The sequence below is a fragment of the Ixodes scapularis genome, unplaced genomic scaffold (assembly GCF_016920785.2).
Source record: "Ixodes scapularis isolate PalLabHiFi unplaced genomic scaffold, ASM1692078v2 PGA_scaffold5__190_contigs__length_132052651, whole genome shotgun sequence".
Classification (NCBI taxonomy): Eukaryota; Metazoa; Arthropoda; class Arachnida; order Ixodida; family Ixodidae; genus Ixodes; species Ixodes scapularis.
This window is the reverse complement of record NW_024609880.1, coordinates 123,540,930-123,567,457: the sequence shown is the minus strand read 5'-3', so window position 1 is coordinate 123,567,457 and position 26,528 is coordinate 123,540,930.

Below are 26,528 nucleotides of genomic sequence, written 5' to 3'. Positions count from 1 at the left end.
AGCCACCCCTTCCGATTCTAAGTGGAAAACTCCTGAGGCTGGGCACGTCCAGCCGTTCTAACTACGGAATTGCTGTCGGCTTGAAAGGCCATTAGATTTTCGAGGAGTAAGATCTATTCCTTAGTTAACTATTTTGTTTGCTCGCGGCAAAAGCGGAACGAGTGGAGGGCGTTGTGCTCTTAAGTTGCGTGGAACGCCCACTTTCCCGCAAAAGCACTAAGGATACCAATCACTGCCATCTACAATCTCGTCATGAAAACATGTTTACAACAGCAACAACAAGAAAAAGTTCGCGCTGCGGCACTGAACATGGTTACACGTCATGCTCAAAGCTACGGCAGAGAATTTTTTTTTTAGGTTTAAGTATCTTGAGTCTCGTCGTTCGCCGAGTTTCATTTCGTGAATTGCAGCGATTTGCTCTCCACGTGCTTTGCGAGAAGGTGGACGTTCCAGGCTACTTAGAGTGCAAGAGGGGCTTGTGCTGCTATTCTTAACATGCAAAGGGGCGCGAGATACAGTCGATAAAAGGAAAATAACTTCTACAAGCGGCGAAACTCAATATGCGACTTACCCTTATAGAACCCTCTCGACTTTTTTCCGAAGCTCGCACGGAAATTCAGAGACAGGACACACGAAGGTGACCCTTTCCTTATCGGTTTGTCGAGTGGCAAGTGAAGGTAATTTGCGCTCCTGCGGAGCTTCTGGACGTGCGACCTGCATTTCCCCAGAGAATATGCGAGGATATCGATGGATTCCGATGCATGGAGAACAATTTCCTCGGTGTCCTCGATGACGACAAAGGTGATGTCCACGCTGCCGCCATACCCGCTGCTGTTGAAATCTGCAACATACGTGGGATTTTAGTCTAACCGCGCGACGAACGAAATGGCTTACAGAAAGCCTGGAAGCGATCACAAAACATTTATGCGCCGATAAGCTGAGGGAGAGGAGGAGAGGACAGAACGGGAAGCTCTGGTTCCAGTACCGGTATCGCGTAACATTCTTCGGTAACGTATAGTAACGTACTCGTTACATTCTAAAAACAGTAACGGGTAACGGACTTACGTTACCTATTTTGAGTAACAGGTAACGTAATCACGTTATACGTTACTTCTTTCTAAGACATGAAAAGAGTAGACCAAATTTTTTTTTTTGTGTCTGTTTCTATATTTCGTGTTTTTTTTAGTCCAGACGCAGAGGGCACCACCAGTTGATGGGACCAATCACAGAGCTTCGATAGGGCACCATCATGGTGCTCGTCATGTTTCTGCTCGTGTTTTATAATCGCTGAACCAATCATAAACTAAAATGGCCCAGTGACTCGCATTTTTCATGATAATGGCTTCGTCCTGTATAGAGAAGAAAGTTGTCTGCTTGTTCTGCGCGAGTTGCAGTGACGTCAGAACGACGCTGAGCTTTTACTGGCTTTGATTGAAAAGGTGGTGGGTAGACTTCAATGCTAGATGCCTTGATGTCTACCCACTATTTCTTTTTCAATCAGCCAATAAGAGCTCGGCGTCATTCTGACGTCACCGCCACTCCTGCGCGAGAAGTAGTGGACTTGCTTTCCGTATTAGATCGTAGCATCGACTGCGTGTGTACTTAAGCTGAAACAAGGTATATAACGCCAAGTCATCCATTATTACACTAATTTCTGATACCTTCAAAATTTTGCTTTTTGTATCTTCCCCACGCAAAAAGTCCCACTTTAGATAAACCAAAACGTCCACGCCTGTTGTCCCAATATTAAAAAAACGCAATCGCAAAAAAAACAAAAAACCTCTCTGTTTTTGCCAATTTATAAAAACAAAATAAGCCGAGAGTAACATGTGTGTTACTTTCTATCAGTAACCGTAACGGTAACGCGTTCCTTTATTTTGCAAGTAACGAATGACGTATTTCGTCAGAACGCGGAACGCTGGCGTCCGGCGTTTGGCTTATATGTTCATGGGCGTACCACCCGGGGTGGGGGGCCAAAGAGGGCGCTTGCCTCCCCAGTTTTCAGAGTGGGGGGCAAGGCATGTGTTTTGCCCCCTTTTGAAGCAGCCGCCACTGGGCAGGGCAAACATTAGCCGGCGGCGCCCAAGGGGTACCAAGGGCACCGCCCTCCGGCCCTGGGGCAGGGTGGGGGGGGTCTGGTTTCCTCTCCACCCCTCCCCTCAAGAACAAGTTGATACGTCACTGTATGGGTTCGAACGAATTCAACGAGTGCAGTAAAGACAAAAGCAGCTATCTTTAGGCGTAGCCAGCAACCATTCCAACCAGAGCTCGGCCTTCTGACGTCCCCTATTGTCTCCTCCTGTCCCTCAGTTTGCCTGCGCATACCGCCCATGCATTGACTGTTGCAACTTGTGACATTTTGCACGCATTCAAGGTTGCAACAAACGATGTCATGGTCAGCGTCGTGCATTGCTGTTGTATCTCGCGATCCTAGTAGGTCGCGGTAAAAGTGCTGACGCAGATTTTGAGCGGACACTATAGTGTCCCAAGTGTTGGGGCGTCGCGGCTTGTGGTTTTGTGAAGCTTATGGAAACTGTCAAGCTGTGGAGCGACCTGCAGGAGAAGTGCGCTCGTCGGCTAACGTTCACCTGCGCTGCTGTTCCATCGCTAATCGCACTTACTCGCGTGAGTTGAAACGTGCTGGCGCCAGTGTGCAAATAACTCCCCAACGACTTCCGGTTCTGAACAAGACGGCGAGTTTCGCAGCGTTTGTGAAACCAAATATAAACTCTGTCTGCTAGAAATGGCCGCTTATAGCAATGTCATACTTAATTAACTGTCGCGATAAAAGAACGATGAGTATAAACTTAGAAAATATATACGGGAACCGGAAGTGTGCGGGGGCTACCCAATAGATGGCGGTACTGACCTGAGTTTGTTGCCAAACAATGTAGGGCGAATAGAATCGAGGTAGGTAACACACGGTTAGTCAACGACATCAAACAGGGATTGAGAAATATCAACTACCGTCGAGACCAGTTATAAGAAAGTCAACGGGCATCCGAAATCACTTCGCTATATCCGCTATTTCGTTATAACCGACTTCTTTATAACCGGTCTCGACAGTAGAGGACAAAATTTACGAAAAAAAAAGGGGGGGGGGGGCAACTCCTAGAAAGAAAAAGAGACAAGCCATTTCTAGCGGATCTAGTCTGCACCGCCTAACTTTAGCCAGCGTTGCCGCCAGTGCTTTTCACAGCGCCCCACAACAAGCGCGACGCTTGCACGCGCTGACATCAAGACAGGAGCGTATGTCGCTTTGCCGTGACTCTTGTCGAGTTTCAGCGTGTTTTCTGCTTGGCGCGGGTCGGAAGCCCACTAACGATGACGTCGCGCGCGGGCCTTGTGTAATCGGTGGTATTGTATCGACGCCCCCCGTTTGAGGGCGCGGTAAACACGGTAGTCGGAGATGCGTTCCAGGCATACCGTAATACCGGTGACGCCTTACGTAGGCTAAAATATGTCCGTGCAAATAATGCTCCTTTCGCCAGGTTGTTGTAAACCATAACCTGAACGATCCTATAAATCTCCGCACGTTTTGCTATGAGCCGACCAACCCAAATTATATTCTGACCTGAGTCCATCGTAATGTTGAGCTTGTAATTCTCGGGCCTCACGTTCTTCGGCAGACGTCGTCCGTGCGAGCTCTCGGAACTTTCCGCCCTTGAGACAGGAATATCTGTTGCGCAAATGCGGAAAGTAAGTTTCCAAGTTCACCTTCCGAATCTACCGCCTCCACTTGTGGCGGGAATGTTTCTCACTGTAATAGACCCTTTTCCAAACTGCGCGCCATCTATAGGGGCTGCTGTTGCAGCAATTATCAGCGTCTGCCATTGTTAGGGCACACACTCTCGAGCATGGATTGGACACGGGGGTATCGTCAGCGTTCGGCGAGCACTCGGACCCAATCACGCGCTCCGTGCCCAAGAAATGGCGACCGCCAATGTTGCTTGACAGCGTTTTAAAAAAGGTCCATTTGTAGCCTCGAAGGCGGTTTACCTGGTATTGTCTTCGTTGGCAGACTGAGGGCACGGATATCGCCTGTGTGACCAGCGTGCTTAGTCAGGCTTTTATGTTCCGCGAACTTCTGGGTTCGATTCCTGTATAGAAGAGACAGCCTTTACGTTCTTGCTTCTTGTTCAAATTACATTTCTCTTCAGATTGCACGAAGCCGTAAATATACGTAAACACCTGCCTTTCGGCGTATATTTAGCGGTACGTAAATAGGTTCCTAACCCCTTCTCGCTCCACTTGTAGTCACGGTGTATTTCGCGAAATCATAGAAAATATAGTTATTTCCTCCGCCGAATCGAGCAATAAACCTAGCTGTCGATAAACTCTTTTAACAGCAGTCATCCCGGAGGCCTATTGGCCGATTGCACCTAAGTAAAATTTGCGCGAACAACTTTTAACAGATGACGGGTAAGAGATTAAACGACCACAGAAAGTGTGCTGCGATTGACAGCAGCAGCTGCTGCGTTGTGGACATGCATATCTTGAAGGAGATTTGCCTTTAGCCAGTGTGCTGCACAGTCTTTGCACTGCCTTCTTTGTTTTCAGTGGTATGGATGTAGGAGACGTGTGTGAGGAGATGAGCGCTTTGGTGGAACGATTCTTTGAAGATGTTTCATGTGTTTTAAAAAACGTAAATTTTTTTTTTTCATAAGGGGGTCATTTGTAACCGCTTTGGCGGTGTAAGAAGCGAAAGTATGTACGCGAGCTGTTCAGTAGAGACGCGGAGAGCACACGAGAACGGAACCTGGGCAGCGGTAGGGGGGAGGCGAGTATGCGTGTTTGCACCCCGCGGTCACGTGGGTATTCCGCAACAACGGCTGCCTTGGGGGTGGAGCAACACCTCCTGGAAGAGAAGGCCGTCGCGCTCTTCTCGTGACGTCGCAAAGGAAGGCCATCGGGGGCGCGCGTCGAAGCGAAGAAGACAACGCGCGTGGATCGACCGTTGTAACACGCTTTTAGTCACATGCGCGTGTCTTGTTAGCTAAAATGAAAGCTGCACATAGCAACGGGTCTAGAAGACATTTTATTACGCGGGCAAAATATTACACCGCTAAATAATCGGTACGAATTGGCGTCAGGTGCGCGTAAAAGACGTCTATAGAAAAATATGATTTTTTTAAGTTCAAAACATTGAGCCACGCAATTATTGTTGTAGGAATGCTTATTTCATACAGGAATACTTCGCCAACATGGCGAGACATGCAGTGATTGGACGCAGCAAAACAGATCGCAGTTAAAAATCAGGTAGACGTAATCAACGTGGACACGGCTAGACAAGTGTCACTTGCGATAATGTAAGCGATGTTATCGCGTGCAGTCACTGAATTTTTGCATTGTACCCCGGCCACATGGCAAAAGTAATATAATTTCGATCGAGTGAATATATGGGGTCGACATATCAGCTTGCGACGCTCGTATAATCACTCAGGACCGCGAGCTGATTAAATCCCGTACCATTTAATGAATATATATTAACTTTTTCGTGTGGCAGGGGTACTGAACTTACTATTTACAGTCAACTAATTTACTTCTCCCTATGGGCTCAAGCTGCCTTGGAACAAAATATAGCTTATTTTGTTTACAATAATAGTATTGCCTTAATACAGTTAAGATGCTAGCATAAACACGGTCAAGGCAATAAAATAGCATTAGTATAAATAAACACATAAACACAAACAACGCACTTTCAATAGATGCACAAACTTGTTATTCAACTTCCAGTGAAAGCTAGAATATTACCACCCATATTTACAAATGTCGACGCAATTGAACGCGGATAACGACGAAGAACAAGATCCCCTCTATCACAAAATTCAACGAAAACAAAACCCGGCTGCAACAATTTGCTGGCGTCCTACATGTCCAAGAAAGCCCTTAACAAGTTGTTTCTGACCTGTCGATCGTATCCATACGTACCACAATATCCGACACGAAAACATTTGAACACGAACTCCAAAAAGCCTTCCTCTGTCGTGAGAGAGAGCTATATGGATAATCGACCAGTGTCATCGTTGGCTAATTGCCACACATGTCACTCAAACCTTAGCAGGACTTTTCTCACGAATCGACGTAAATTCCATAGTATCAAGCGAACAAAAAAGAAGTACCCGAGACTGCGGTGGCGACCGAGAAACGAAGGGAAGAATAGTATCAAAAGAACCTGTGTGGCACCAGTGTGGGACGAAAGGCTTAACGTTGTCGACCCATCTCTTCTTCGTGCGCGCTCCCTGCGGCGATGACTGGATATTTTTCGGTTCCCTTCACTTCTGAAATGTCTCAGCGTTCCTTTTCAGACAGTCAGCAGCTCACACACGACGTAAAGTTACCAGAATCGGAGCCCGTATGGGGGAAGATGTCGCATAGGAGCCGGTTCATTCAAAAAGTGTGGTAAGCTGCGGGACTGCACGTAGTCCCGCGGTTACGGGGATAATCATAAATATAAATTTGGTACTTAACCCTTGGCAACGCATTGTATATTACGTTTATATTATATACATAATAAACTGTAAAAGACATCGCTTTTAAAACGTATATTCATGTCGGATAAACGCGCACAAACACCACCGCGCCGCTCGACAAAAAACTTTTTTTTTCACGTCGATACCAGATATTTTCTCACGTAGTTGCGCCATGGCCTTCCTTTTCCGACATTGTGACGTAACCCCTCGGAGCGCTACGGACTTCTCTTCTAGGAGGTGTTGGGTGGAGTGTATGCGTGAGTGTTTGTGTGTGTGTGTGTGTGGGGGGGGGGGGGGGGGGGGAGAGTTACGTTGGAGGTTAAGCAGGGAGTTTGAGAATAACGTACACAATTTTACCGCACGCTAGAACGAAAGCGCTAAATTTACCGCTTGCGTTAGCGCACGCTATGCAAGAGAGTTTTAGAATAGCGTTTCTCCACTGCGACGCAAAAGTTCAAGCATCTCGCGCTTGCAACATCACCAAGATGAAGTTACAGTGTTTATTTAACTCACGAAAGGCTGTAACTTGATAAAAAGACAATTTTTTTGGTTCAGAGTAGCATCGTCACCTCGGCAAGAGAGGTCTCGTGTACTGACCTGCGCACACCACACTTTCGCCGAGAAATGTTTCCGCGTCGCAGGCATCATGTTGCCGGCGATCGTTGTCCACCTTACTGAGTCTTCCAAACCAAGTACAATGTCGTCCTGTATTCAAAATCGCAATCGCGAGGACGCATCCGACATCGCGCTCACGACACCGCCAAAGCAGGCGCAGCCGCGGTTCTGGGAGCCGCCATTTTTTAGCTGCGCTTTGGCCAACCTCTGATTACGAAGCCTCCTTGGAGAAGCGCAAAAACTCTTTGCGTGCGCACGCAATTTCCAAAAAATACCGTACGCTAAAATAGCGCACGCAAAGCGTAAAACATGGTTAGCGTTCGGCTCACGCGCAATAGCGACGACGCTATTCTTTGTATGCAAAGCTTTAGCGTGCGCTATTTAAAAACTGTCTACACTCGGTGACAACTTTTCTTGGCAATGCAGTGGAGGGTACAGGCGCGCGATTCCTTTCCCATTCGGAGCGCTGAATAAAGCTGTGCGTGGGCTTTCCTCCTCTCCGCTGCATTGGCAAGAAAAGTTTTAGCCGAGTATATTTATGCAGCATACAGTTATTATAATGTACGCTAGAGGCTCAACCGGCGGTAGTGTCTCTTCGACTTCCATGACCTAGAATTTCAGGAAAAGAACGGAGAAATTATTCAGCTAGATCTAACGGAAAGATTTCCCCGCTAAGCTTAGCGGGGAAAATTTTCGGCTAAATTTAGCGGGGAATGTTATCCGCTTAATTTAGCGAGGAAAGTCTTCCGGTAAATTTAGCGGGGAATTTTTCTCCTACATTTAGCGGGGAATGTTTTGCGATAAATTTGGCGGGGAATGTTTACGCTAAATTTAGTGGGGAAATTATTCGGCTAGATTTAGCGGAAATTATTTCCCCATTAAGCTTATATCGGAGAAACTTTTCCGCTAAATTTAGCGGAGAATTTTTCTGCTAAATTAAGCGGGGAATGTTTTCCGATAAATTTAGCGGGGAATGGTTTCCGCTAAATGCAGCGGGGAAATTATTAGGCTAAATCTAACGGAAAGATTTCCCCATTAACCTTATAGCGGGTAAATTTTTCCGCTAAATTTAGCGAGGAATTTTTCAACTAAATTCAGCGGAAAACTTTTCCTGCAACACTTAGTGGGGGAATTTTCCCCCAACATTTAGCGGGGAACTTTGTGAAAAATGTTCCGCTAAATTTAGTGAGGAAAGTTTCCCGCTAAATATAGCGGAGAAACGTTTTTGAAAAATTTCCAGCTAAATTTAGGAGCAAAGTTTTCCCGCTTAATATAGACTCGCTTTACACACGCGCCAGAATACAGTCGCCATTGCTGACCTTTTCTTGTTTCACCGAGATACCGAGCCGCTGAAGCGGGTGTTGACGAGCCTTCAGAAAGGCCAATGCTGAGAAGAAGGTCACAATGAAATCTAAGATGGCAAAAACCTGGACTGCTATGGTAATGAAGAAGTGAAGACAATGGAATAAGAGGAAACAAAAACTGAAGGTCAGTTATGGTGGCGCCCATGCACAACTGCTGCAAAGCGTCTATAGCGGGGAAACTTTGCGAAAACTTTCCCGCTAAATTTAACAGGAAAATTGAACCCATCATGCAACTCGCGGTTACGCCCTCTTGCATATTGTCACAATGCAACGCGCGCGGTTACACCGACGCCGACGGCGTCGCCGCTCAAGCACGAAACAGGCCTCATAAGAGCTGCGCTCTAAAAGGGGGGAGAGGAGGCGGGGTGGAGAGCCTTGCCGCAGTTAGCGTGTATGTCTGCGGAACGACGGGAAGAGTGAGAGCAGTGCCTCTGCTAGGTTGTTCGTTCGTAGATAAGCTTTTTTCCTTTTGCCGGGATTGAGAGTTACCGCTGTGAAAAAAAAAATGTTTGGTGTTTAAAAAAAAACAAAAAAACATTCACATCGTATAACAAAGAAAAAAACAAAACAAAAAAAACGTGCGTTTTATTGGGGGTGAAAAAGAGCCAACTGGGTAAAGGCACTGAAATAATCATGGAGACCGACGATGACGCGTGGATGCAATAAGGTCGAATGCATTGTCTATTTCACTGAATGGGGGCGCCCGTGCTCTCACTTTTGAAAACAGCTCATTGTACGTACTGTACTTTCGCTTCTTCCACTACTGGTGCTGTCACAAACGCTGCCGACTTTAAAAAAAGAAAAAAAAACATTTCTACCCCCTCCCTAAAAAAACAAAAAACACGATTCTGTGTTTTGTTCTAATAACACAGGCAACATCTCACAAATCGTTCCCCCAAAGCACACATCTCCTCATACACGTCTCCTACATGAATTCCACTGAAAGCAAAGAACCCATTGCAAACATTCTACAGCTCAATGCTGGCTGAAGGAAAAACCCACTTCAACATGCCTCTTCATAACGCAGCAGCTGCCACTGTTAATCGCAACAAAATTTGTCTGGTCGTTTAAAATTGCTTTTTACTAATATAAGTATAATGCATGTTTTCTCACGCGAAGACATCACTTTTCCGACATGATATATGCTTCATAGAAATATCGTTACTAACATTTTCGCATGTAATTGTGAGCGTTGACTCTCCCCGTGACCTCAAATATCGCCATTTCGCTCAATACAGAAAATTTTGCCGTTAATGAAGCGGTATGAGATTTTTAAAGTTGTACTAATTGGTATAAATTCTAACGCATAAAAAAATTTAAAAAAAAGGATCATAATAAGTCTACATTTTTCTAGTTTTTGCTCGCTTTCTCTTTGATCACATTCTGACAGGTACGAGTCCAATAGGGTGAGTCATCTGAGTGCTGGGGCGAGATATGCCTCTATGAAACCTACTGCAATTTTTCATCATTGGCTTCGGTATGGCCAAGAAGGAGACCCCAGAGAAGGACAGAAGCCACCGTGGTCACCGCCATCATCCCCATAGAGGCTGCGCTCCTCCTGGAAGCGCTGAAAGCGTCTCTGTGCAGATGATCTCCCTGCGGAAGCGATAATATGCATCAGAAGCTAGAACGCTTATTTAAAACTAATAAGCGAAACACAAAGAAAAAGCAAACTGCACTACTATTGCGTTTAAAGTAAATGATTCGATTAGAAATTGAATCAAGTACGAGGTGTGATCAAAAAATTCCGGGACTGATTTTGTAGCATAAAAAGAGAGGTCAGCACAGTGACGCGCGCGCAGCAGTCCAAGGCAGGAACCTTACTGCGTCATTATGCTAAAGGGCGTTGCGCTGTGGACATTTGGAAGTGTGCCACACGAGTGTGTTTGACCAGATGCACGAGCATATAATGGCGATCCCTGGTAGACTGCAAACCAAAGCGAGACCGAATAGCAATTTTATGTCAAACTCGGCAACTATAAAACAGAGACCTTTGACAGGATTTAGAAGGCTTATGTCAAATAAAACAGTAAGGTGTGTGATATGTATTAAGTTGCACTCCCGCCCCAAGAATGCAGAATATCACTGAAGGGAAGAAGTCGGATGAGGTAGCTCTACCGCTCTTCGTCTTCCAGCAATGTTCTGCCGTTCCTGAAGCCCGAGTGCCCCTTTAAACACTTCGCTAAATTTACAGCTTTTTTACACAACCCTACGGAATCATTTCAAAGGTCTGTGTTTTATATTTGCCAAAGTTTGACGCAGAATGTGAATGACAAACTGACAGTGCTCATATGCCCATGGTTTGGCCGATCGTGGAAAGTAGAGTTCCTGTATAGGCTCCCTACGGGAGCCAGAGTTGCGCGTTCATGCATGGCATGTGGATACAGCTCCTCACGGGACTGAATTCGGCGAATAGCAGCGCCGCGCGTTCGAGGCGCGCGGCGCGCTCAAAAGCCGGGGGACGTACGCCGGGGCGCGTGCAAAGCCTACTTTGCTGTACGACACTTGATAAGGCTCCTCACATGATGGGATCTCGGCGAATAGCGGCGAGGGCGGCACGCGGCACGTGGAATCAAACGCGCAACACTGGCTCCCGTAGGGAGCCTATACAGGAACTTAAGTGGAAAGATGACCGCAGTGACGCTTTTGGTCGCGCACATCGCTAATTGGATCCTAGGAAATTAGCTCCAAGCTCCCATTATGGTCCCAGTTTTAGTCCATAGAAAAAGCAGTTTCTACTTGACCTCTCCGATCATTGTTAGCCAATAAAATTTAAGTTCTAAACGTAATAAGCACTGTTTATCTAAAAGTAGTTTGTCGCGCTTTGTATTTGTGTAGACTTGGTCATCTATTTACGGTCACTTACTGATATACGATTTAGGTGACTTTGTTAGGCGCAGCGGCAGTATCCTGCGTGAGGATTGGAGATATTGGACGTTGCGGTTCGTTTGCCGGTGTCTCTTTTCCAGCGTACGCACGCATGACATCCTGTTTACGCGTCGGGTCGACAGAAGGCGTTCTCGGCGTTTTCTGCAAGGGTATGCCTTTATTATTGGTATTCCGCGCAGGAAAGGCCCAACAGCAAGAAGATTAAGAATGCTGAAAACAACCCGAGGCTATGGTAAAAGATCGGAAATATCGTGGAACTTTGAGACGTTTGTTTTCTTTCCGCGAAGTTTCGCATCCTTTACCAAAGTCTCGGGTAGCTTTGAACAGGATGAACATCCACCAGCTCGCCTGCACACTTACCGTTTTTTCGTAAAGCTTGAGGAGCTGCTTATGCACGATAGTTCAGAACGATTCGGAATATCTTCGAATGTGCTTTCACCGCGAAATCGTATAGCATCGATTGTTTAGCACACCTGACAGGAAAATTAAAATTCTTCTTATTCGTCACGCGTTGCACGATTTCGTCCTCCGCGGCTTAAAGTTAATTTCTGAATAATTTTTTACGGTTTTATTTTATCAATTTTTAAAGCTTTAAAAGTATAAAAAAAAACATAAGGTATTTTACTTGCGAAAGAAATAAAGCTTGGTGCATGCGTCTTGCGTACTTTTGTTTTTCAACTCACAAAGGGAGCTCATAAAAATGTATATTGAGTTCATGATGGGGCGGGCGGGTTCTATTGAGGTATTCGTGTTTCACAAGCTTTTTTACTGGTCAGGAAAACAAAAATGCGCGCGAACCGTATTACGTTGTAAACAGTTGATTTGGGCGTTTCTCTAAGAACTCTACAACTTTCCATCGACATTTTGGTTCTTAATGCAACATTAGAAGAAAAAAAAAAAGAAGCTATTCATTCCTAAGGTTTTATTAATCAGGCTTAATCAGGCTTTGTTTACGATAGACATTTTCATAGAAAATGTTATTATGATTATGAATACATCCTAAGAGAACTTTCACTACCGAACCTGTAAAAAAGAATTGCTCGTGACATTATATTTTTACACAAAGTGGTTCACGGCCATATACAGGGTGTCACAAAAGAAAATTTACACGGTCTTTTTTACCGCAAAAATAAACTAGACTTCACCAAACGCTCATTCTACGCCCCAAGGTAGAGCTAGAGGTCACAACCAGATGCCAAAGTTTCAGCCCGATCCGATGAGTTAATCAAAAGTTATAAGTGATTTTCTGAAAATTTCAATGGGAAAATGGAGCCTATTTTTTCCTGTTTACGGTTTCCCGTGCCATAGAGCCCCATGTGTTTGAAAACTCCGTCGGCCGCCATTTTCCCATTGAAATTTTCAGAAAATCACTAATAACTTTTGATTAAGTTATCGGATCGGGCTGAAACTTTGGCATCTGGTTGTGACCTCTAGCTCTATCTTTGGGAGGAGAATGAGCGTTCGGCGATGCCTAGTTTATTTTTGCGGTAAAAAAGACCGTGTAAATTTTCTTTTGTGACACCCTGTAGATAGCAATCTTGTGTCATCTTTAAACTTTCACGTACCGGCCCGTGACGTTGAAAACTCAAGTGTGTTTTATACATCTATTCAAACGAAACTGTCCCCTTTGGCTTGAATGCAAATTTTTTTAAATGAATTACCGAGTCATGTAGAATTTTTTTTTTCAATTTTGCTGCGATCAAACGATTACTTGATACGGATATTTTTTTTTTTTTATTTTCTGATTTGTGAAATGCTTTAATTTCGAGAGCATATGTCGTCTGAGATTGTGTACTGTTCCTTTTTTTTTTTTTTTTGTTCTGGGGCATGATACAAATAAAGAATTATTATTATTATTATTATTATTATTATTATTATTATTATTATTATTATTAATTAAAAATAGTGCAGCCGTCGCACGGCGCTCGCTAACAACATACAGTAAGTTTCAGAAGCAAAGAAGGATCCCCTTTTGAAGAAAAAATATCACGGTGGGTGTTTTGGGATACCCAATATTTACGCAGATCTTTGTCTGGTTGGGGCAAGAAGGGAAACGTGACTGTATTTTCAGCCATGATTTAGTTTGGGGGAAATCATGGCACCCTGTTGAGCGATGGAATAATACATGGCAAGTATTTGTCGCTTCCTGAGAAGTATCATAAGTGTTGGCTGCATCACAAGCCCACGCATTTCGAACTTCTCGTCGCGCTCCCCAAATACAGCCCGTTGGCAATTGTAGTTATGCTATTTTAAGTCATCTTTCTCAAAATTTCGGAAAACAAATTTAACCTCATATTTACACCGAAAAGTCCGTGCACCGAAACGCCCGTACATTAAAATGTCCCGCACGAAACCTCCATGCGCCGCAAAGTCCGTGCACCGAAAAGTCCCTGCACTGTAAAAACCGCATCGCAAAGCCCTACACCGAAACGTTTTGCACCAAAATGTCTGGATTCCTGGTTGCTCAGACCGTCAAAACAACAAAAACAAAAAAGAAGTGCAGCTGCAAGAAATAAAAAAAGTTAGAAGAAATCCTTGTGTCCTTTGGGAAACGTCACTGCTCTAAATAAAAACAAAACGAAGAAACCGGCTGGCTGGGAGGACAAAAAATGAAAGACGTACGTTTACAAAACCCTGTAACACCGAATTAGAGCGCAGCTCTTGAGGAGGAGGAAGGACGGGTACTGAGGGGAGGGGATTCCTGTCCTCTCTCCTCCTCATCCTCCCTGCTACTCCTCCCCCTCCTCTTCCTCCTCCTGGTCCTCCTCCTCCTTCACCTCCTCCTCCCCTCATCCTCAAGCTGCTCCCCTCCACTCCTCCCCTTCCCTCCTCTATCCCTGGTCCCTCCTCTTCCTCCCCCTCGTCCTCCTCCCCCTCCTCCTGCCCTCCCCTCCTCCTCTTCGCACGTTGCATTATGGGAAATGTCCCATAATGCACCGCGCGGAATCCCTGTGACGTCACGTGCCCGTTGCCCCCCCCCCCCTCCTATTCCAGCCCCTACCCCGCTCCTACCCCCCCTCGCCCCCCCCCCCCCCTCCCCCCGGTTCCGGGGTGGTTGCTGGGTGGGTCTAAGACGACCTCGAGGACGACGTCGAGGACGCGTCCAGGGCGACTTCTAGGAGGACCTCTAGGACGAAGTCGAGGACGTCGTTTAGACCGACGTCGAGAACTACGCCTAGAAGAGGGCGCCTTAAGGATGCTGTGGTGTACTTGCGTCGGCAACCACGTTTGCCTGCGGAAGCCGTCGTAGATGTAGACACTGTTTTTGATGTCTGAGCTGTAGATGTAGACGCGATCGCCTCACAGTCCATCGCACGAAGCACACAACGAGCACAGATGAAGTCCGGAGCGCACCTTTCGCACACGGCGCTCCGGCGATGAAATCACGCAGATGACGTATGATGACGCTTGATGACATCACGCTGATGACGTTTGATGACGTATTTTTATGGCCATGTTTCGGGCACAACGCCGCCGCCGCTTGATTTTCGCACAATGTGACAAGTGAGGTCGTCCTGAGCTCTACGATGACTCCTGGGACGATTGCAAGGACGAGCGACGTCATTGAGCATACGATTGAGCGGCGCGTGTCGCTCAATGACATATTTATGACCATTTACTCCGAATTTTTGCTGAATGGGACAAGGCGAGAGCCTTACTTGTTCCACTGAATAGGAACAAGCAGCCGTAGCTGTCTTGTTCCCTGCCTACAGAATGGCTCCCTATCAGAGACGCTGTCGTAGATGAAGTGCAACCCAGACCCCTGAATAACATTCACTTTCATCGCTGTTGCGAACACTGTCGAAGACTCCAACGAAGCGAGCGATGCCGTAGACGTCATCGCCTCGAAACCCCGTGCTCAAAACGCGGAAGCTAAACAAAGGTGTCGACGGTCGAGACGCCGGCAGAGCCAAACCTTCCAGTGCGTGCCAGTGGGCGCCGCGCGTCGGGCGAATGACATTCACCGACCCGACAACCGTGGCGGCCTTTTCAAACGGGCGAGTCCGAAGCCCCCGCATAAAAATGAATTTACCCACGAAACCATCGCATAACTTTGAAAACATATATTTTGTAAAGAATTAGGAACAATCAAGTGATCTCAGCAGTAACTGCCAGGAGTTTCGTTCTCATCCCTCCTGCTACGCTCGTACTGGACGTTACTAGATCATAGTCATTTGACGAGCTTCCTGTATTTCTATTCACCTTCAAGGACCGTAGTAGCAAAAAGTGTGGGCAATCGCAAAACGTTACTATTTTCTCCCTTCCTGTGTTGAATTAAGATGAATTCGATGTATCTACGGAAAGCTAATTTTAGCTCTTATTTCTTTGTTTACCCAGAAACAACATTGTGTCAGCACCTTATAGAAACACCGGTGTTAGTTCGTAAACGCACGAAAACTAATTTTAAATATAACATCTTCTCATTACCACCTGCTAGTTGGGAGGCTGATATAGTTATGGCTTTGAATGCCTCCCTCCATAGCGCCACTCGCGGAAGTACCGCGCAAATGTTTAGACAACTCGGACTTGAACGGTATCGCGAAGCTTCCACAGTGTTCCGTAACATACATTTCACACCATCAAGATTGCCGCTCTTAGCAGAGGATAGGTAACAGATTGACCTAACGATGCGGAGACCTAACGATGCGCAGGCCAACAACACTATACTCCGCACCCACCTCCACCCCCCCCCCCCCCCCCCCTAAAGACAAGTTAAAGACCCCAGGCTAGCGGTTGTACTGCACTGGCTAAATTGCTCATCTTCAGCGAGTGACTCGTCGCACCTTTGAAATGGCTGACCAACTACACGCTGTATAAATATCTACACAACCCCAGTTATTAGTGCTCCATGGTGCTTCGGCAACGTGCATTTTACACTATCGAGATCGCCGTTCTTTGCAGACGTTAGGTAAGAGCTTGATCCGAAGATGCGGGGACCTCTGTCAGGCCGACCATAGTAATGACGGATATTTCTTACGCGGCACAGATATGATGTCCGGAAGAAGGATGTGGAGGCGAGCGCCCTCGCGGAGCACGCAGAAGCAGCCGGCCACACTGTCGACTTCGAGGGAAGCACCGTGCTGGCCTTGGAGAAGAATTGGCGAAAGCGGCTCTTCGTTGAGTCCTGGTTTATCCAGCGCACAAAGGGGAACGTGAATCGTTCTTCGGGCTCCCTGCCCAGCAGCTACGTCTCGGGACTGCGCGACGTGAGCAAAGCCCCCTACATCCGTATGTGCACTTAGACGACACGTGTTCTTTTCGTCACTCACCCGTGAGCAAGGGACCGAACTGGTCCCGAAACGTCAGGTAAATGTTTATTAAATTTTTGGTTCGAGTCCCTATTTTTCGCTTCATGTCTACTCCTAACCAGGCAGAGGGCTGCCGAACGTTTACCTTCAAATTTCTACTTACTGCTTGTGAAACTAACACGGTGAGGTGAACGCTCGCGACACATAAAATAGCGGTATGACCGCAAACGATGTTACGGGCAAGCTATGTATAGGCTATAGGACCTAAAGTTCTCGAATATTAGTACTACGCTAGTTTGTCAGCCGCTGACGCAACCAAGCGACAACGCTCGCAACTACAGCACCCTTAGACATGCAGAGGTCCTCTACGCCTCGAGCGAGATACGCGTTGCGCTTACCGCTGATCGATTTTGAAGCGAGAGGCAGAGCGCTCGCCGCGACGTCATTTCGTTTCCGTACCCCTTTAAATTGGCTTTACGCCATTTTACCGAGACCTGCGCCGTCTTAAAAGTCAAAATCCTTCCTTCTTCCTTCGACAACCAAATCTTCTAAGGACTACATCGCGCAGCGCATGAACAGCACACAAAACGTCAATTTTGCTTTATCTGACAACGAGTATGTGAATGCCTGACGCCTTTTCGTGGCGCGTGCGTTGGATGCACATTACCTGCAGTGGAGAGGGATTCTGTCGTGGTTCTTCAAGTAAACGTGAAGTTTGCGGAAAAAGTGCTTCGTTCGAGAATGATCCTTCTCCGTTGCCCGTGGAGGCGTTGACGCTGGTGGCGCTATATAGGGACGCTATCCTCCCGGACACCTGCTCGCACGCAGGCAACAGACAAGAACCTGACAGAAGAAGAATAAAACTTTATTGTCCCAGCACTGTCAGTGGGGTGACGGGTGCAGCCGTCTCAAAAACCGTTTTCGAACGCCGATCTGCCCTGGAGCTTGTCAACTCATAGATCTAAAATCGTTGCTCGCACTAATTGTGAAACGGTGTATAATCATTTTCTCCGTGCTCGTAAAAATGTCAATGCGCAGCTGCAACGGAATGCGATATCGCATAAACTCCGAGATTTCCGAAGCACGAATTGCTCACTTGCAGCCTCAGAGGCCTTGAAAAAGGGTAATTGGGAAACATGCCACTGTCAGCTTCTTAAATGCAGAGTGTGATTTAATAGACAGTTTTATTTTCATATAGTGCATAGCGTATGTATAGAGTAAGTACACAAACCACCTGCTCGGAGCGATTTTAATTTCGCGTTCTGCGAGCGTTCCTGGGCCCGTTTGCTCGAAGCCGGTTAACTCTAATTGCGGTAAAAAATTAACTGCCCTTCCTTACTAGGTACCTGCAAGTACCTAGCCAAGTTTGAGAAAGGCTGTATGAGCGATAGCTCCACGTTTTATCATAGGGTGGTAGGTGGTGTCGCCTACTGGTTGTAGCGAATATACGCGGCTTTATTTGGAAAAGTTCCCGAAAAGGGGAGACCCAAGAACGCGCGCTACCAGGTTTTCGCGACGCAGCGCAGCATACATTTGAGCTTAAGAAACCGTTTTTGTTACTCGTGGTACAGATATTGGATAAGGTAAAACTAAATTAACCCTTGTTTGGAAAATTTCTAAATGTTTTTCTACCTGAAGTGAAGACTATACTTCGTTTCACCTTATCTACGAGCGAAGCCAAAGCTAAAAGCGCGAGACCAGCGCTTTTTGCGTTTCTCCCCAGCTCGCGCGCTCGAGCAAAGCCTGAACGCGCGGAGCTTTCGTGCTGGCGCTTCCAGCTTTGCCTTCGCTCGCACATAAGGTGAAACGAAGTATAGCCTTGCCCTCGTTAAAATTTCCTTCCAAGTTCGAAAGAAAACGACGAAGTTCAGTCTTAGAAACGATGAGAAAGAAGTGAGCAGTGAAAGGTTGGTTGGCGTCACACCGACAGCACTGTACCGACAGCATAGTTGGCCAACATGTCAGAACTGTTAAAACGACATCATAAATTCAAAAACCGTGTATTGGGTTCCCGTGAAAATAGACATATTACTAAATTGGCCAAGCTTTGAGGACTATGCTGAAAGTGTAAGGCTACGCTTCGCGCGCGCTGACCTTTAACGTATAAAAGGTAAGTAAATAACCATCATAAAGCTTTGACGAACGCGCGCGCAGGGCAACATTTGTTTCATGCTTTTACTCAGATATACTGAAGACGCCAGCACGCGAAGCGCCTGTAAATACACTCGTAGCATGCACCTTGGTGCTTGGCATATTTAGCATTAATTAGTAAAATGTTTATTGAGACCCTGTCTGGCTTCTCCGTGCTAATTGCCAATTGAGACAGGGCAGTCCACTATTGGCGACGTGCGCGATCGAAAGCGTCGCTGTGGTCGGCCTTTCAAGATTGGCCGAATGCCAACGTTACTAGATTACCTCAGTTGTGCAACTCAAGCGGAAGGGGGTACCCCCTCTCACTCACCTCAATTCGCCAAGTGTCGTTCGAAGCGCCATCTAGATTTTCGTTTCATAACTGTGCGTTCCAAAGAGCAAAGATGAAGCGCCATCTAGACGCCGTGCTTCGAAACGTGCGTAGCGATCCCAGCGATCCCGACCCGATTTCACCGTTCCCGATTCCCATAGAATACGCTGCAGTTACCAAAGCAGCCGTCCGGCGGCGCGTCGAGCGACGCTTGGCGAGTCGTGGTGAGTGAGGGGGGTACTGTTCGTGCATGCAGCGTCTATGAGCAGTTCCGTAACTGAGCTAATCTAATAACATTGCCGAATGCTGACTATGACGTCAGCAAAACATTTCTCATTGACAGAAATAAAAGGAAGGGAAGAACTTTAATTTCGACGGTGTTGGTAGTGTTGCTTTAAGAGCGCAATGATTTCAAGCTTCCACCATGCTCGTTACAAACACCAATGAACTTGTTATTCGCAAGATAATGACGTCACGAAAGGTACCCATAGGAGGGTGCCACTAAAACATCTCGCTGTCTCACCTTAGCGTGGACTATTGTTAGCCGCGTATGCTAAAAGCGCGACCTATATACGCTTTGGATAAAGCCTCGGCGGCTGCACGAGCTCTCGTGCAGCGAGTGCTCCAATCAAAGCAATCAAGGCTAGCCGCTCGCGCTTGCACAGCCTTCGCAGTAGTATTCCAAAGACGTTCCCGTGCCAACAATTACCGCGTTCATTTAGGCTTCGGAACGGCCAGAATAGAAAGAGTATCTAAAAATCCGGCGAGGTCATCGCTCATGCTTTGCGAAGTGATGTAAGGCAAAGCAAAATCCTCCTGCATCAATCATTGCCAACTAACGCGTCCGATATTGCAGCTATTATACGACATTTTAGTTCCAAAGCGAGCTACGCTTCTAGGTGGTATTGGCTACGCTCGCTCGCAAGGGCAGTGGGTATACCCAAAGGTAGCAAGCATTGGGGTCTACTTCTTCCAATCAGACCCAATCAGAACTCGGCGTTCTGACGTCGCCGGAATCTCTGCTCAAGAAGCAGACGAACTTGTGCTCCGCATAGTAATTAACAAACGCGTGAGAGATATGTCGACAGGCTTTCTAATAAGATCACGCCAAGCACCGCTCTACTCTCTAATTATGTGGTAGGATGGGAACCCTTTCGGGCGGCAGTGACGATTCCAGGGTAGGAGAGTGTAGTGGTGTTATCACATGTGAAAATACGACGACATACAAGTGTGTGCACACGGCACAAGATATACGAATAAGTCGTTCGACATGTATCTGTTCGAATGAGCATTTTACTCCAGTCGTTAAAGTGGTTATTGTGGGCTGCACCATTGGATATACAAAACGCTGCGGACATTGATTTTAATGAGCTCAACAGCTTTTTTAAACATTTCGTGCGGTAACTTGACTATTAAAGAACTTGAGCTTGCCTGGCTGTTGGCTTTCGTCTTTGCTGCCATCTGCTTCTTCTAGAGCAATATCAGCGCGATTCTGGCTGTGTTCCAAATTTCACCCGAATGGATTGGAGTTACTCTGGCGGGTCGTGTCACGTGACAACGCAGATTGAAAAGTGCTGGACGCGGGTAGGTTTTCGAACGCCAAGGTATAAAACCCTTACCCTGGAGTAAGATAGAGTAAATTTTGGAACACGGCCCCTGACAAGCGCGAAGCACGCGCCTCGGGAATCAAGCCGAAGCTACAAATACGAAGCCGTGGCCCTTAGGAAACCCCTTAAAGAAACAAAAAAAGTTGTTTTTTTAACAGTCTGGGTGGGACACGCGTATCAAATAATTAAATTTACAAAAAAAAATTTAGAGCAATATTCACGGCGGGAGATTTATTAAAAATTCTGCGCGCAAAGTCCTTAACGTCACGGAATGGCCATACACTCATTAAACTACAACGTGATGGCCAAGCCGGTCCACCTCCCCTCCACGTGCCTGAAATGCCGAGAGAGAAAACTAGTGGAAAGAAGGTGACTGCCGACTAAATCGCGTCCGTTTACTATAGTACATGAGCTTTGATTATTCTATACTCGTATTCACCTCAAGAACTGCAGTAAAAAGACGTCCAGCTACTCACGCAGTGTTACTAATTTTTCCCTGCGTTAATTTAAGATTCACGTATTCTTAGAGTGGACTTATGTTACTTTTAGCGGCGGCCGTTTCCCATGGTTGGGAAGCAGGTGTTGTGACTGCACAACAGCGGCAGCGGAGTAGTCAGCGGTTCGGGCTGCTAGTATCGCGAGACGATCCAGCGACATGTCGTCTGTAGTGGCTAGGATCATTCTCATGCCTTCTGTAGCGTTTGTAAGAAGAGCTCACGCAGAATTGCGCCATGACCGTCGTGGTTATGCGAGCCGAGCAGTTGACGCATTTGATGGAGGAGCTGCGACGGCCGGCGATCCCCAAGCTCTTGTGCGGTCAGCAGCTGTTGGATCCTCGAACGCTCTGTTGCCATTGTCCGAGTCAGGAGGACAGATTTTAGATGGTCGTACGCGTCGTCGGATGGTGTTTGCGACAGCACGTCGTCAATGTCGCCTGCAACCTGGGGTGGTGGGCTGGCGACGACATGGTAAAAACGGGCTATCTGCGTAGTGACGTTTCGCAGATGGAAGTGCACCTCCACCTGGGTAATCCAAACCTGAGAGTTTTTTGGCCATAATGGTGGTAACCGCAGAGGTAGAGTTCCGGTCACTGTATAGTCCCGGTTGCTTCGTTAATGTCGACGTGTGATTGAAGGATGGGTGGGCCGGTTTTGCCAGGTTGGCGGGCGGTCGTGCCGCTAGTGCCCTGTTGTGCGTCATCGGTCATGACGGAGTAGTTCGGTTTATCACGTCCGGGTCATTAAATCTATGGAGACGTCCGACCAGGGGTGCTATGTTGCGCTTTTTGCACTCCCAGGAGACTTGGAAGAGGGAAGTGACGTCAGCGACTAGAGCAAACGCAGATTGGATGTTGTCAGACGAAAACAAAATCAACATCCAATCTGCATTCGCTGCGTTGTTGACGTCACTTCCTTCTCCCTAGTCTCCTGGGAGTGCAAAAAGCGCAACATAGCCCCCCAGGTCGCTGTCCGAAATCCAACTGGGCTTTTATTCTAATCCCCTCGCGCTTCGACCTCCTCTTCCTTTTCTAAAGATCTCATACCCGTGCCAGACGTTCAACTCGAATTCCATTTACAACGAATGACATTTGTGTGATCGGCGAATCAGATCGCAACCTGTCGCGCGTGGAATGCGCCACGCCCGGAGTGTCGCGCGCTGATTGGCCGTCCGCTCATACGTCATTCGTTGTAAATGGAATTCGAGTTGCCCGTGTGACACGGGTATTAGTGGCGTGTGGCTACATTACTTAATCGAGAGCTGTACGATTCAAGCACCAAAAGCATCGTCTCTTCTTTCGACAGCCAAATCTTGTAAGAACTATTCGACGGAAACCCCGAGACTGGGACAAAAAGGGACGGACAAACACAAAGTCTCAAATTGAGACTTTGTGTTTAGTCCGTCCCTTTTTGTCCCAGTCTCGGGGTTTTTGTCGAAATGTTTAACCACCACCAGCTCGTTTGCGCCCTTACCTTTTGTAAGAACTTCATCGTGCGATGCATAAACAATGTATACCAGAACTATTTTTTTTTAATCTGATAACGAGTATTTACTGTACAAAACAAGACGATATAATAGAATACAAAAAAATACAATAAATACAACCTTTATTTGCTTCTCAAAGTACAGTTCAAATGTGAGTCCCACAAAATCCCATACTGGCTCGTGCGTGGGACGCGACAGATTCCTGCTCATTTTTTTATTCGAAAATTATTCAACTTGCATTAAAGCGCGCCGTTCCAAAATAAATAAAGTTTCTAGTTACAGTCTATTTCACTAATACATTAAAAAGCAGTAATATATATTATATGTTGGAGTTTGGCACTACTTACGTCACGTCGTTAAATTTTCTAGGCGTATTTTTTTCTTTGTTCTCGAGTCCACGTTTTTTACTTTTTTTTTATTTTGGGAGATTTTATCTTGAGAAACTCTTTGGGTAATTCATTAAAAACCTTGCGTAAAAAATAATTTCTCCTGGCCCCTCCATATTTGGTACAAATAAATGGTTTGATTTCCCACTTTTTGTTTATTGTCGAAAGAACGTTTTATTTTAATATCACACTTCATCTGGTCTCTAAGACGCCACATTTCTAGTTCTTTATGCATTTAGTTTTGCAGATAAGTTTCTTCACTTGGGTAGCCCATATTTTTGGCTATCTTTTGTTGGATCGATTTTATTTTTAGTTGTAGATATTTGGCGCAGTGTCTGTAGACTGCTACTACATATTGGAGCGTGGACTTGCTTAGTGAATTGTATATCATCCTCAGTATGAATCGGGATCTTGTATGTGATACATCTGCGCCATTAATATCCTTATTGCATGAACATCCCATTAAATGCGTTTGTTTATGTGCATTCCTAGGTATTTGACATTACCAGCGTATTTCAACGGAACGCATGAGAAATTATTGCAATTCTGCTCTTGCATTTTTATTGGTAATTCAGTTAATATTTGTTTCCTCGAGTCTTGTATACAGACGCTACTTGGCTGTACACAGAAGCTACTCGAAAATAGTGTATTTTTGATTCTGACAGATTTCATGGTGAAAGGGAAGGTAGTATACGCTTGAAGATTTTGTTTAACTAAAATACTAATTGGAATGGGGTACTTTATTTCGGCGGAACCACTCATTATTCCAGTGTTTTTATCGATGCGCTTGCTCAAGGAACCGCCGGTGGAAGTTCTCCTTTGAGCCAGCGAAGCAGGTATGGTCTGCCTCTTTTCAGGTTGGCCAGACTGACCCGGATCTCGTCAAGTTTTGGATCTACGAAGATTTTGACGCAGTTGAGACTGCGAAACTTGGCGGTGTACTGCATGAAATCAACGTTAAACGCCTAAGCGACATTATACGTTTAAATATTGCTAAATAAAGCAGAAACGACAGTGTGTAATGTTTTAATGAGATAACGAAGAAACACCTTACTTAAAAAAATTATTGCTGTATTAAGTTGACATTGTAGCCATAGAGAATATAGAGGCGCAAGAAAAACACAAACATGATGATAATAATCCCCGGAGAAAGAAAACAAGGGGTACAAAGGACAAACACAAATCTCGAAACACAGCTTGAAATGACGAGGTCTCTGGTTTGATACCAGGACTAGGGGGATTTTTTCGGTCGCGCACCAGTCACCTAGATTTGTTTGGAGATTTGTGTTTGTCCTTTGTCTTTTTTGTTCTCCTTCTTCAATGGTTATTATTATCATACTTGTCCAGCTCACTTTCACCTTTGCATTAATTGCATTATCATAACAAACATGAAATAACTTAATTGGTGGATCAATCTTTCGAAGCTGAAGACGCTAAACAATAAATCATGTATCTGACGCAACCAAAATAGTGTATTTCAGTGACATAAATGTATTAAAGAAATTAATTTCTCAGTTGACGCCTCATGATCAATCGCCATGATCCCCCACCCTACGCTCCAGGATCCTAACCTATCTAGTAAAAGAAAAAGCTTGACTGCACACTCGCTTGATCTTCAAATATGTACTGTTGGTGTGAAAATATTTCAATAATGTTTTTACTGGAGGCATCTTTATATAAAGAAAGTCGTCGCGTTGTATTGTCTATTTCATTCAATCGCATTTTTATGGGGAGTAAAACGTGCGCCCCTAAAGGGTCTGACCCTACTTCTGCAAGGTACTTGCCCGTATGTTTTTGTAATCGCAAAAGAGGTGGGCAACAAAATAACTTTCCCAATTGCACATTGAGGCAACATTTATTACCACAAAATAAAAAGAAATACAAGTTTTCAACCTGTTAAGTATTCTTTACAATTTTACCATGTTAAGTATTTACGATTGTCAAAACAATTCTCGACGTAATGCAAAAAGTTCCTAATTACATTAGAAATGTGCATTTCATTTTGAACCACACGAAACATAGAATACTCTGCACAAAAAAAGTTTAAGCTCAAAGGCATAGTTTGAAATAGTTCTAAAATGTCGCCTCAAAATTCATGTTCATGAAATAGTTGCCCACAAATCCAATTCTAGCGAGGAGTGTCGTCTGCTACTTCCGGCAACTTTGCGCCATAATCGAGATTTTCGCGACGAAATCATTGTTGCTAGCCACAGAACACTATCAGGCAGAAAGAGAACAGGGTTGCCAGGTGTTTGTACTCTGACCCGCCAAATTGCTACTAGATAAAGGCCAAAAAATAGTCAAATGTCGATAAAAAAATATAGCCCAAAAGTAGCCAAAAAAAAAAAAGCCCATTTGAAATGTTTATTTTAAACACAAAAGCCATATTAATACATTTTTATGCGTCAAATAAAAATATTCCCACCATTAGCATCATTTGTTCGCAGAGCCAACGTTAGAGCACGGGTACATCAGTGCGGTATTAAAACGCGTCAGAAAAACCTCTGAAGGAACATTGTCCTTGCAGCACTGCTCTTTGCCTCGCACTCCGAATTTGACATACAAAATGTTCTCCAGCGTTTCCATCGACACCCTGTTTCGCAAAATCAGACAACCTTAAGAATGCGCAGAGCAGGTGCTGTTGGGACCGCAAGGAATTGCACCCTCACTGGTTGAAATGGAGGAATACAAGCATCTGCTTGCATTCGGAAACGATTCGGGGGTAAACAATTGCACAAGGAGCGCAAAGAGCAGACGAATTTTCTTGCTGTCGCATACTTATCAAGGTTAACAGACTGAAGCGCCAAATGTTTACGTAACTTACTCTAAAAACACCATGTTTGAACCTATAAACCCCAGTGCTTTGAGGCATTTTGGTGTGCCCAGCACGGGTCTGAAATAGCCCAATACTATCCAAATACCCCACTACCACTTTTTCCCGCCAACTGCAAATAAAACTAGCCCAATTTGGCTATTTATAGCCCAACCTGGCAACCCTGAAGGAGAATGCTTGAATATGTTTTTACTCTAGATATAATTCACGGATATATATGAGAGAGAGAGATGGAGGTAGAGGGGAAGGGTGAGCAGCATATAGTGTCGCAGGACAATAAAGTAGACAAAGTTCACAGTGACCGCTAACTGCGTGATCGTTTCTCGGATCACTAGTCTGTAATATGATACCTCTTTGTACGCAGTAGTTTCTCCTTACTTTTACTGTGTGAACAATTTCTCTAGTTATTAATGACCGCATCCGAATAAGAATACCCAAGTTTCGCGAATTTCGCGAATCGCCTACACTTCGCGAAAAATAGGTCCCGCAAACCATGCCGGAAAAATGTAGATACATTGAAACCTATATTGAGATTTCAATGTATCCCACCGCGTCGCGAAAATTAGAGCCCGCCAGCTATTCCAAAACTTGAGCTTTGACCTAAACCGCGATATATTGAGCACGCGAAGAATAAGTCGTTTACAGTATATAAAAGATGTTTGTTAGTT